This window comes from Oncorhynchus mykiss, chromosome 8, assembly GCF_013265735.2.
Source record: "Oncorhynchus mykiss isolate Arlee chromosome 8, USDA_OmykA_1.1, whole genome shotgun sequence".
NCBI classification, from domain to species: domain Eukaryota; kingdom Metazoa; phylum Chordata; class Actinopteri; order Salmoniformes; family Salmonidae; genus Oncorhynchus; species Oncorhynchus mykiss.
In genome coordinates this window covers 41,962,977-41,973,155 of record NC_048572.1, presented here as the reverse complement: position 1 = coordinate 41,973,155, position 10,179 = coordinate 41,962,977, and the positions used below count along the sequence as shown (strand labels likewise).

General features: G+C 40.6%; 1 long non-coding RNA gene across 1 annotated transcript; it reads right to left on the bottom strand.

The window, feature by feature from the left end:
* Positions 1 to 335: 335 nt before the first annotated feature.
* On the bottom strand, positions 336 to 7,241 carry LOC118965612. The gene is made up of 3 exons (XR_005053022.1): positions 7,205 to 7,241; positions 498 to 504; positions 336 to 414 (listed from the first exon to the last, which is right to left on the bottom strand). It is a non-coding gene; the product is annotated as an uncharacterized LOC118965612 (long non-coding RNA).
* Between the last annotated feature and the right edge of the window lie 2,938 nt (positions 7,242 to 10,179).

Genomic DNA, 10,179 nt, shown 5'->3' with positions numbered 1-10,179 from the left:
CTATGTGTTACAGCACTACTTTTAGGTTTTTCCTTTCCTTTAACAAAACAATAAAACCATTTAATGTTCATATTTAACAACACTATGGTTGAATGAATCTCTCACCACATCGACTTCTGCACTGCCACCCAGAAAAAGAGGGAACTTGGAACTTACCTCAAGTTTAATTTATGATCCTAGGAGGACATCTACGGGCCTTTTTAAGTACTACACCTATTATATTAGATCAGAAACAGGAGGGATAAACAGGAGATAGGCCTGTGCACCTTACAACTAACCAGTTGAAACGAAACACAATTATATTCAAAACCTAACCCTAACCCCAACCCTCGTAACCCTAACCCTGGATCAACAGACTCAAAACTAGAAACCTAACCCTAACCAGTTGAAACAAAACACAATTATATTCAAACCCTAAACCCCGTAACCCTAACACCCTAGATCAACAGACTCAAAACTAGAAACCTAACCCTTAACTCTAACCCCTAACCCTAAACCTAACCCCTAACCTCTAACCCAAACACTGGAGCAGTTACACCAACTTCGGAGGATACACATCACTGGAAACAACAACAACAAAAAATCTGGACCCGTATCTCCCATTCCCAAAGTGGACGAAAACACGGCAAAAAATCTACCGCATACACAGGATCCCAAATGGACAAAAACGCGATGGTAGCTAGACTTGTATGGCAATTTAGCTAGTTAACTTGCTAGCTAATTTGTCCTGTGATATAAACATTGCGTTATTTTTTTACCTGAATTACACAAATTCCTCTACTCCGACAAATAATCCACACATAAACAGGTCAACTGAATCGTTTCTAGTCATCCCTCCTTCTTCATCTTTGCCATCAACACAACTCAGTTCGTCCTTCAATCAACCACGTGAGTGAGGAGATATCACGTGCATAGGCAGAAATCCCAGGGGGGACACGATCCCCCTATCCTGGGAAAAATATGATTCCCCCCCCCCCCCCCCCCCCCAATATATCACTGTAAACATATCTATGTAATTTCAATAATATGAATGAACGCAATGAAAGCACTTAAGCTGATTATAGACACTAATAGCGCGTTTTTAAGTTTCAAAAGACTGCGACCCCCGCCCTTTGCATCAATGGTTTGATCCACTGTAGGTCATTAGTTTAGCTAACTAATTAAACTAATTGACTTGAGGTTAACGTTGGATGCGTTCACACACACTTGCTGAATTTGCAGAGCTGGCGCGCAAACATTAACTATCAAGCTAGCTAGCTAGTACCTATTCAATTTATGTGGAGTTGTCAAAAATTGAACTTTTGCTATCGTCTGTTAAAAGGTTGGTTATGTTTCCACCTGCCTCGAAAGAAATGTGTATTTAATGTTCAAGCATTCTTATTGGTTGGATCTCATCATTCAATCATTCTTATTGGTTGATTTCATCTGGGCGCTCGTGTCACCTACTAACACCATGGTGTAGCTCCAGTTCTCCTCAGTCCGAGAAAACACATAGAGAAGGGTATGTGTTGCAAATTACTCCTTTGTAGAAGTCCATAACATGAAATAGATTAAACATCCCAAGGTTAATGCTGTAGATATTGTTATAAGGGAGTGTGAGACTATTGAAACATGTAACTTTCAGAGTTTTATTGTTGTTATTAATATAGTTTACAGAGTGCTAAAAGTGCTGCTGTTGCTAGCTAGCAAGCCTTTCTGGATGTAGACTATGGCCACCTGTGCTGGCGTTGCATTATGGGAGATGTAGTTTGGTCCTCTACGGTTTGAATGGAATAGAGGCGATTTCACGTTGTAACACGTTGAAATAAATGATGAAAGGCTGGTTGTAAGTACAAATACCTGCATACATACTGGACTGATAAGGAACACTGCTATAACTATTATTAGTAGTAGTATTATAATGATTTGAACAAGTTGGGACAACCCTTCAGTTAACTACTGTACCTATCAATTATCCAGTAGTAGTGATTATGGTTCCTCAATATACATTTAACATATTACAGCGTAGGCTATGTGTTACAGCACTACTTTTGGTGTTTTTTCAGGAATTGCTCTTGAGAAAATGTCATGTAATTGTCCCCTCCAAAGTTGATATCAGATTTTAGCCCCTGCTAGGGCAGATGGCACACAGACAGCAGAACTGAGGGCAGATGGCACACAGACAGCAGAACTGGGGACAGATATGCAGGGACAGACTGGCAGAGACAGGGAGTCTCAGGTAAGTTTGTTGCACCCCATATACAGTACCGTTGCAACCTACTGTCCAGTATGTATGCAGGTATATGTACTACAACCAGCAATACCAAGAAAGGCTGGGTGTAAATATACCTGCATACATACTGGACTGATAAGGAACACTGCTTTTAACTATTATTAGTAGTAGTATTAAAATGATTTGAACAAGTTGGGACAACCCTTCAGTTAACTACTGTACCTATCAATTATCCAGTAGTAGTGATTATGGTTCCTCAATATACATTTAACATATTACAGCGTAGGCTATGTGTTACAGCACTACTTTTGGTGTTTTTTCAGGAATTGCTCTTGAGAAAATGTCATGTAATTGTCCCCTCCAAAGTTGATAACAGATTTTAGCCCCTGCTAGGGCAGATGGCACACAGACAGCAGAACTGGGGACAGATATGCAGGGACAGGGAGTCTCAGGTAAGTTTGTTGCACCCCATATACAGTCAGTGTACAGTACCATTGCCACCTACTGTCCAGTATGTATGTAGGTATATGTACTACAACCAGCAATACCAAGAAAGGCTGGTTGTAAGCACATATACCTGCATACATACTGGACTGATAAGGAACACTGCTTTTAACTATTATTACTGTCCAGTATGTATGCAGGTATATGTACTACAACCAGCAATACCAAGAAAGGCTGGTTGTAAAGCACATATACCTGCATACATACTGGACTGATAAGGAGCACTGCTTTTAGTAGTAGTATTATAATGATTTGAACAAGTTTTGACAACCCTTCAGTTCACTACTGTACCTATCAATTATCCAGTAGTAGTGATTATGGTTCCTCAATATACATTTAACATATTACAGCGTAGGCTATGTGTTACAGCACTACTTTTGGTGTTTTTTTCAGGAATTGCTCTTGAGAAAATGTCATGTAATTGTCCCTTCTAAGTTGATATCAGATTTTAGCCCCTGCTAGGGCAGATGGCACACAGACAGCAGAACTGGGGACAGATATGCAGGGACAGGGAGTCTCAGGTAAGTTTGTTGCACCCCATATACAGTCAGTGTACAGTACCATTGCCACCTACTGTCCAGTATGTATGTAGGTATATGTACTACAACCAGCAATACCAAGAAAGGCTGGTTAAGCACATATACCTGCACACATACTGGACTGATAAGGAACACTGCTTTAACTATTATAAGTAGTAGTATTATAATGATTTGAACAAGTTGGGACAACCCTTCAGTTAACTACTGTACCTATCAATTATCCAGTAGTAGTGATTATGGTTCCTCAATATACATTTAACATATTACAGCGTAGGCTATGTGTTACAGCACTACTTTTGGTGTTTTTTTCAGGAATTGCTCTTGAGAAAATGTCATGTAATTGTCCCCTCCAAAGTTGATATCAGATTTTAGCCCCTGCTAGGGCAGATGGCACACAGACAGCAGAACTGGGGACAGATATGCAGGGACAGACTGGCAGAGACAGGGAGTCTCAGGTAAGTTTGTTGCACCCCATATACAGTACCATTGCCACCTACTGTCCAGTATGTATGCAGGTATATGTACTACAACCAGCAATACCAAGAAAGGCTGGGTGTAAGCACATATACCTGCACACATACTGGACTGATAAGGAGCACTGCTTTTAACTATTATTAGTAGTAGTATTATAATGATTTGAACAAGTTGGGACAACCCTTCAGTTCACTACTGTACCTATCAATTATCCAGTAGTAGTGATTATGGTTCCTCAATATACATTTAACATATTACAGCGTAGGCTATGTGTTACAGCACTACTTTTGGTGTTTTTTCAGGAATTGCTCTTGAGAAAATGTCATGTAATTGTCCCCTCCAAAGTTGATATCAGATTTTAGCCCCTGCTAGGGCAGATGGCACACAGACAGCAGAACTGGGGACAGATATGCAGGGACAGGGAGTCTCAGGTAAGTTTGTTGCGCCCCATATACAGTCAGTGTACAGTACCATTGCCACCTACTGTCCAGTATGTATGCAGGTATATGTACTACAACCAGCAATACCAAGAAAGGCTGGTTGTAGCACATATACCTGCACACATACTGGACTGATAAGGAACACTGCTTAAATATTATTAGTAGTAGTATTATAATGATTTGACCAAGTTGGGACAACCCTTCAGTTCACTACAGTACCTATCAATTATCCAGTAGTAGTGATTATGGTTCCTCAATATACATTTAACATATTACAGCGTAGGCTATGTGTTACAGCACTACTTTTGGTGTTTTTTCAGGAATTGCTCTTGAGAAAATGTCATGTAATTGTCCCCTCCCAAAGTTGATAACAGATTTTAGCCCCTGCTAGGGCAGATGGCACACAGACAGCAGAACTGGGGACAGATATGCAGGGACAGACTGGCAGAGACAGGGAGTCTCAGGTAAGTTTGTTGCACCCCATATACAGTACCATTGCCACCTACTGTCCAGTATGTATGCCGGTATATGTACTACAACCAGCAATACCAAGAAAGGCTGGTTGTAGCACATATACCTGCACACATACTGGACTGATAAGGAACACTGCTTAAATATTATTAGTAGTAGTATTATAATGATTTGACCAAGTTGGGACAACCCTTCAGTTCACTACAGTACCTATCAATTATCCAGTAGTAGTGATTATGGTTCCTCAATATACATTTAACATATTACAGCGTAGGCTATGTGTTACAGCACTACTTTTGGTGTTTTTTCAGGAATTGCTCTTGAGAAAATGTCATGTAATTGTCCCCTCCCAAAGTTGATAACAGATTTTAGCCCCTGCTAGGGCAGATGGCACACAGACAGCAGAACTGGGGACAGATATGCAGGGACAGACTGGCAGAGACAGGGAGTCTCAGGTAAGTTTGTTGCACCCCATATACAGTACCATTGCCACCTACTGTCCAGTATGTATGCCGGTATATGTACTACAACCAGCAATACCAAGAAAGGCTGGTTGTAGCACATATACCTGCACACATACTGGACTGATAAGGAACACTGCTTAAATATTATTAGTAGTAGTATTATAATGATTTGACCAAGTTGGGACAACCCTTCAGTTCACTACAGTACCTATCAATTATCCAGTAGTAGTGATTATGGTTCCTCAATATACATTTAACATATTACAGCGTAGGCTATGTGTTACAGCACTACTTTTGGTGTTTTTTCAGGAATTGCTCTTGAGAAAATGTCATGTAATTAACCCCTCCAAAGTTGATAACAGATTTTAGCCCCTGCTAGGGCAGATGGCACACAGACAGCAGAACTGGGGACAGATATGCAGGGACAGACTGGCAGAGACAGGGAGTCTCAGGTAAGTTTGTTGCACCCCATATACAGTACCATTGCCACCTACTGTCCAGTATGTATGCCGGTATATGTACTACAACCAGCAATACCAAGAAAGGCTGGTTGTAGCACATATACCTGCACACATACTGGACTGATAAGGAACACTGCTTAAATATTATTAGTAGTAGTATTATAATGATTTGACCAAGTTGGGACAACCCTTCAGTTCACTACAGTACCTATCAATTATCCAGTAGTAGTGATTATGGTTCCTCAATATACATTTAACATATTACAGCGTAGGCTATGTGTTACAGCACTACTTTTGGTGTTTTTTCAGGAATTGCTCTTGAGAAAATGTCATGTAATTGTCCCCTCCCAAAGTTGATAACAGATTTTAGCCCCTGCTAGGGCAGATGGCACACAGACAGCAGAACTGGGGACAGATATGCAGGGACAGACTGGCAGAGACAGGGAGTCTCAGGTAAGTTTGTTGCACCCCATATACAGTACCATTGCCACCTACTGTCCAGTATGTATGCCGGTATATGTACTACAACCAGCAATACCAAGAAAGGCTGGTTGTAGCACATATACCTGCACACATACTGGACTGATAAGGAACACTGCTTAAATATTATTAGTAGTAGTATTATAATGATTTGACCAAGTTGGGACAACCCTTCAGTTCACTACAGTACCTATCAATTATCCAGTAGTAGTGATTATGGTTCCTCAATATACATTTAACATATTACAGCGTAGGCTATGTGTTACAGCACTACTTTTGGTGTTTTTTCAGGAATTGCTCTTGAGAAAATGTCATGTAATTGTCCCCTCCCAAAGTTGATAACAGATTTTAGCCCCTGCTAGGGCAGATGGCACACAGACAGCAGAACTGGGGACAGATATGCAGGGACAGACTGGCAGAGACAGGGAGTCTCAGGTAAGTTTGTTGCACCCCATATACAGTACCATTGCCACCTACTGTCCAGTATGTATGCCGGTATATGTACTACAACCAGCAATACCAAGAAAGGCTGGTTGTAGCACATATACCTGCACACATACTGGACTGATAAGGAACACTGCTTAAATATTATTAGTAGTAGTATTATAATGATTTGACCAAGTTGGGACAACCCTTCAGTTCACTACAGTACCTATCAATTATCCAGTAGTAGTGATTATGGTTCCTCAATATACATTTAACATATTACAGCGTAGGCTATGTGTTACAGCACTACTTTTGGTGTTTTTTCAGGAATTGCTCTTGAGAAAATGTCATGTAATTAACCCCTCCAAAGTTGATAACAGATTTTAGCCCCTGCTAGGGCAGATGGCACACAGACAGCAGAACTGGGGACAGATATGCAGGGACACTGCACTGCCACCCAGAAAAAGAGGGAACTTGGAACTTACCTCAGTTTAATTTATGATCCTAGGAGGACATCTACGGGCCTTTAAGTACTACACCTATTATATTAGATCAGAAACAGGAGGGATAAACAGGAGATAGGCCTGTGCACCTTACAACTAACCAGTTGAAACGAAACACAATTATATTCAAACCCTAACCCCAACCCTCGTAACCCTAACCCTGGATCAACAGACTCAAAACTAGAAACCTAACCCTAACCAGTTGAAACAAAACACAATTATATTCAAACCCGTAACCCTAACACCCGTAACCCTAGATCAACAGACTCAAAACTAGAAACCTAACCCTTAACCCTAACCCCTAACCCTAAACCTAACCTCTAACCCAAACACTGGAGCAGTTACACCAACTTCGGATGACACACATCACTGGAAACAACAACAACAAAAAATCTGGACCCGTATCTCCCATTCCCCAAGTGGACGAAAACACGGCAAAAAATCTACCGCATACACAGGATCCCAAATGGACAAAAACGCGATGGTAGCTAGACTTGTATGGCAATTTAGCTAGTTAACTTGCTAGCTAATTCGTCCTGTGATATAAACATTGCGTTATTTTTTTACCTGAATTACACAAATTCCTCTACTCCGACAATTAATCCACACATAAACAGGTCAACTGAATCGTTTCTAGTCATCCCTCCTTCTTCATCTTTGCCATCAACACAAATCAGTTCGTCCTTCAATCAACCACGTGAGTGAGGAGATATCACGTGCATAGGCAGAAATCCCAGGGGGGACACGATCCCCCTATCCTGGGAAAAATATGATCCCCCCCCCCCAATATATCACTGTAAACATATCTATGTAATTTCAATAATATGAATGAACGCAATGAAAGCACTTAAGCTGATTATAGACACTAATAGCGCGTTTTTAAGTTTCAAAAAGACTGCGACCCCCGCCCTTTGCCTCAATGGTTTGATCCACTGTAGGTCATTAGTTTAGCTAACTAATTAAACTAATTGACTTGAGGTTAACGTTGGAAGCGTTCACACACACTTGCTGAATTTGCAGAGCTGGCGCGCAAACATTAACTATCAAGCTAGCTAGCTAGTACCTATTCAATTTATGTGGAGTTGTCAAAAATTGAACTTTTGCTATCGTCAGTTAACAAGGTTGGTTATGTTTCCACCTGCCTCTAAAGAAATGTGTATTTAATGTTCAAGCATTCTTATTGGTTGATTTCATCTGGGCGCTCGTGTCACCGACTAACACCATGGTGTAGCTCCAGTTCTCCTCAGTCCGAGAAAACACATAGAGAAGGGTATGTGTTGCAAATTACTCCTTTGTAGAAGTCCATAACATGAAATAGATTAAACATCCCAAGGTTAATGCTGTAGATATTGTTATAAGGGAGTGTGAGACTATTGAAACATGTAACTTTCAGAGTTTTATTGTTGTTATTAATATAGTTTACAGAGTGCTAAAAGTGCTGCTGTTGCTAGCTAGCGAGCCACCTGTGCTGGCGTTGCATTATGGGAGATGTAGTTTGGTCCTCTACGGTTTGAATGGAATAGAGGCGATTTCACGTTGTAACACGTTGAAATAAATGATGAAAGGCTGGTTGTAAGTACATATACCTGCATACATACTGGACTGATAAGGAACACTGCTATAACTATTATTAGTAGTAGTATTATAATGATTTGAACAAGTTGGGACAACCCTTCAGTTAACTACTGTACCTATCAATTATCCAGTAGTAGTGATTATGGTTCCTCAATATACATTTAACATATTACAGCGTAGGCTATGTGTTACAGCACTACTTTTGGTGTTTTTTCAGGAATTGCTCTTGAGAAAATGTCATGTAATTGTCCCCTCCAAAGTTGATATCAGATTTTAGCCCCTGCTAGGGCAGATGGCACACAGACAGCAGAACTGGGGACAGATATGCAGGGACAGGGAGTCTCAGGTAAGTTTGTTGCACCCCATATACAGTCAGTGTACAGTACCATTGCCACCTACTGTCCAGTATGTATGTAGGTATATGTACTACAACCAGCAATACCAAGAAAGGCTGGTTGTAAGCACATATACCTGCATACATACTGGACTGATAAGGAACACTGCTTTTAACTATTATTACTGTCCAGTATGTATGCAGGTATATGTACTACAACCAGCAATACCAAGAAAGGCTGGTTGTAAAGCACATATACCTGCATACATACTGGACTGATAAGGAGCACTGCTTTTAGTAGTAGTATTATAATGATTTGAACAAGTTTTGACAACCCTTCAGTTCACTACTGTACCTATCAATTATCCAGTAGTAGTGATTATGGTTCCTCAATATACATTTAACATATTACAGCGTAGGCTATGTGTTACAGCACTACTTTTGGTGTTTTTTTCAGGAATTGCTCTTGAGAAAATGTCATGTAATTGTCCCTTCTAAGTTGATATCAGATTTTAGCCCCTGCTAGGGCAGATGGCACACAGACAGCAGAACTGGGGACAGATATGCAGGGACAGGGAGTCTCAGGTAAGTTTGTTGCACCCCATATACAGTCAGTGTACAGTACCATTGCCACCTACTGTCCAGTATGTATGTAGGTATATGTACTACAACCAGCAATACCAAGAAAGGCTGGTTAAGCACATATACCTGCACACATACTGGACTGATAAGGAACACTGCTTTAACTATTATTACTGTCCAGTATGTATGCAGGTATATGTACTACAACCAGCAATAACAAGAAAGGCTGGTTGTAAAGCACATATACCTGCATACATACTGGACAGTAATAATAGTTAAAAGCAGTGTTCCTTATCAGTCCAGTATGTATGCAGGTATATGTGCTTAAAACCAGCCTTTCACTACTTTGTGTTTTTTCAGGAATTGCTCTTGAGAAAATGTCATGTAATTGTCCCCTCCAAAGTTGATATCAGATTTTAGCCCCTGCTAGGGCAGATGGCACACAGACAGCAGAACTGGGGACAGATATGCAGGGACAGACTGGCAGAGACAGGGAGTCTCAGGTAAGTTTGTTGCACCCCATATACAGTACCATTGCCACCTACTGTCCAGTATGTATGCAGGTATATGTACTACAACCAGCAATACCAAGAAAGGCTGGGTGTAAGCACATATACCTGCACACATACTGGACTGATAAGGAGCACTGCTTTTAACTATTATTAGTAGTAGTATTATAATGATTTGAACAAGTTGGGACAACCCTTCAGTTCA